The 1,900-nt window shown below is 25.2% G+C and overlaps 1 long non-coding RNA gene across 1 annotated transcript; it reads right to left on the reverse strand.

The window, feature by feature from the left end:
- Positions 1-299: 299 nt before the first annotated feature.
- On the reverse strand, positions 300-923 carry LOC130936584 (uncharacterized). The gene is made up of 2 exons (XR_009068132.1): positions 609-923; positions 300-489 (listed from the first exon to the last, which is right to left on the reverse strand). It is a non-coding gene; the product is annotated as an uncharacterized LOC130936584 (long non-coding RNA).
- Positions 924-1,900: the final 977 nt, after the last annotated feature.

A 1,900-nucleotide genomic window follows, 5' to 3' on the forward strand; every position in this document is an offset into this window, starting at 1 on the left:
GTATTAAATATTAATTAATGAATTAATCTTAAAACTTGTATCATGAGTTCATAACTTGCACAACAATACATAGCACACCAATATAATGATCGAGTTGCAGAGCAGGAGGTAACAAATTAAAGTTGGTACCCAATTCAGAAACATCACAAGATGTCAAAACTCAAAAAGCTGCATCCTCAATTCAATAGGTGAAAATTCACATGCAATTGTTTGATATAATATAAAATTGATGAATAATATTATTAGATAATAATTTAATCAAACATGTTAAATTATTTAACTATTTAAAACGATCAAGATAACTGCATATAAATCTTCACTTATATAAAGTGCATGTTATTTGAATGGTGTTACAAAGTATGAATAATCAATCAATAATTATTTTATTCCATTATAGTTTCAAACGTCACAAACGATTATCTGATCAAATATAAGGTTTGACCTCAAATATTCTGTGCCCGGGTGAGTATGCCGTGGCAACCGCATCTCCTGCCCAAATATAGCAAAAAGAACATTTAATAAACAAATTTATGATAATTTCGCAATAAGTATCTTAAAACAAAAGACTTTCATGTAAAAAATTAATACTGGTTTCAAAAGGGAATTACTAATAGGAGAGGATGTCGAAAAGGAGATGAACAAGGTTGGCGCAGAAGATGAAGAGGAGGAGGAGGAAGATGAAGACGAGGGCGAAGCGCAAGAAGAAGATGAGAAGGATGATGGTGAGGATGATGGTGAAGGGAGAGTCCAAAAGCACCACAAGCATATCTTCTATCACTGTTACTTTATGTGTTGCTAATTTAGTAATTGTAACTGTAATTAGATTGATCGTTTGTGTTGAAGTGTGTTAGTGGAAAATATAATTGCCTTGTGTTTTCCTTTGGAGGTTGCACCGTTCGATCTTGCGTGTTGAAATTTTTTGATGACCAATCATTCTCCAATATCTGCCTCATTCTGATTGTACAAGTGTTTTCGGGTTTTTTCTTTTTTAATGTTCTAAAACTATATAATGAAGACTTATTTTTTTAATATTTAACTAAAAATATTATTTATACATTAGAATTAATTATTAAAATTAATTATTATATATTTAAATATATATAAATATTGTGCATTAAATTAGTCTCTTCATTAGTTTGTTCTCATTTTTTTGTAAACTTAAAATTCTCAATATTTTTTAATACATTAATTTTAATTTTTTATTATATAATTTTTTATAATAAATTTTTTAATTAATAATTTTAACTTGTTTCATTAGAGTACATGTTAGCTAAATCCAAAATTTTATTATTGTCTCTTGTATTTATTTGTATCTGGTTTAATACTGTTCAAGATATAGTTACAATAAATGCTTATGTTAATTAATAGTGTAATATATAAAAAGGCTGCCTAACTAAGTTATAAATAAAATGAATTACTATAATCGACAGTATAAATCTATCTTATTAATTTAGTAAGAAGTCAATTATACGGGGAATCAAATATCCTGAAAATGGATGGAAATAATGAATTTATATTAGTTAACAAGTGTCTTATCAAGTATTATTAAAATATTTATTAAGGTGTTAAATATTAAAAAATTTGTATTAAAAAAATTATTATACTCTTAACGTACACTCTTTACTAAATTAATACCAATATCTCATATAATTCTTTTAATAAAATATTATAGAAAAAAATTATATAATTAAAACTAAAAATTTTAAAACATTTTATAAAAGTACCAGTTTTTAAATAACTTGTGAAAAGATAAAATTAAAATCAGTGTATTTAAAGATATTAAAAATTTTGAATTTATAAAAAAAACGAGAACAAACTAATGAAGCGACTAATTTGGTACACAATATTCAATTTCATGGACTAAAATGAGTCATTTGATATAAAGTAAGGGACTAATTTG

Source organism: Arachis stenosperma, chromosome 6 (genome assembly GCF_014773155.1).
Source record: "Arachis stenosperma cultivar V10309 chromosome 6, arast.V10309.gnm1.PFL2, whole genome shotgun sequence".
Taxonomy (NCBI): Eukaryota; Viridiplantae; Streptophyta; class Magnoliopsida; order Fabales; family Fabaceae; genus Arachis; species Arachis stenosperma.